We start from the raw sequence: 1,040 nt of genomic DNA on the forward strand, positions 1-1,040 counted from the left end.
GTGCCGTTCGCATTTTTATTGACATTTTTAATATTAAATACTCGCTACAACTATGTATACATGATGCAATAATGAAAGGTGTTATACGTTGGCAACTTCTCGCTCTAATCCGCCATCTTGAACTACCTTAGGAGAAACTGTGTTGTTTCTTTGCTAATTTCACTGAACATTTCCCAAAATATTAGAAAAAAATTCTAAACAAGCCACATTGATTCAATTTTCGTTGCTCGTTTTGTTCTTATTCGCTGACATTTGTTTTCTAATTGCTTGAAATTTGGTAAGTATTGTAATAAAACCGAATTATTTTACAAATTAATTATAATTTTGCATTTATTAGGTAATTTCCTTAGTGTTTTCCTGGCCGACCTGTGCTGGTATTGTAATTAAGAGCTAATACACGTAAGTTACAACATATTATTTTGACTTCATTGATGAAACATTCCATTTGCAGCATTCTCTGGTGAACTGCAGCTGCGGCCGAATTTGATTGTGTGCATCATCCTGCAGATATTTTGAAGTAAGTTGGAACCAGCTCTTTGTTATTTCAAAACCTAATGAACCATTTATTTGCAGATTCTGCTGTGCTGCGTTCCTGCTCCGCCCGTGTATTGCTCCGCCCGTGTTTTATAGTGTTGCGTCCCAGTTGCGCCTTTGCATTAGTGTGTGCGTTGTGCTTTAGACACGTTGAAGTAAGTTGAAACCAGGTTTTTGTTTGTTAAAAACCTAAAAAGCCATTCATTTGCAGATTGTTTGTATGCTTCTGCTGTGCTGCGTTACTGCTTCACCCGTGTATTAAATTGCAGCGTTCCTGTTAATATAAGCATCGTCGTTTAAGTAGTTACAAAACCGCGTAACTGACATTTGCTGCTAAAAATTGGATTTGCTCACACAAGTTCTTGGCTCAATCCTTATCCATTCTTCCTGATACATACTAGCCAAAAATGCGATTGCTTTTTAAAAAAAGATAAAAAAATCAAAGGTAATTTTTAGCCACTTCAAACTTGCATATAATAAGACTAAAATTGAAGGGGCTATAAAAC

General features: G+C 35.8%; 1 long non-coding RNA gene across 1 annotated transcript; it reads left to right on the forward strand.

Annotated features, from left to right (window-relative positions):
• Nucleotides 1–235: 235 nt before the first annotated feature.
• On the forward strand, nucleotides 236–536 carry LOC118757185. The gene is made up of 3 exons (XR_004995191.1): nucleotides 236–277; nucleotides 338–399; nucleotides 452–536. It is a non-coding gene; the product is annotated as an uncharacterized LOC118757185 (long non-coding RNA).
• Nucleotides 537–1,040: the final 504 nt, after the last annotated feature.

This window comes from Rhagoletis pomonella, unplaced genomic scaffold (assembly GCF_013731165.1).
Source record: "Rhagoletis pomonella isolate Grant_MI unplaced genomic scaffold, Rhpom_1.0 Rhpom_scaffold_15111, whole genome shotgun sequence".
NCBI classification, from domain to species: Eukaryota; Metazoa; Arthropoda; class Insecta; order Diptera; family Tephritidae; genus Rhagoletis; species Rhagoletis pomonella.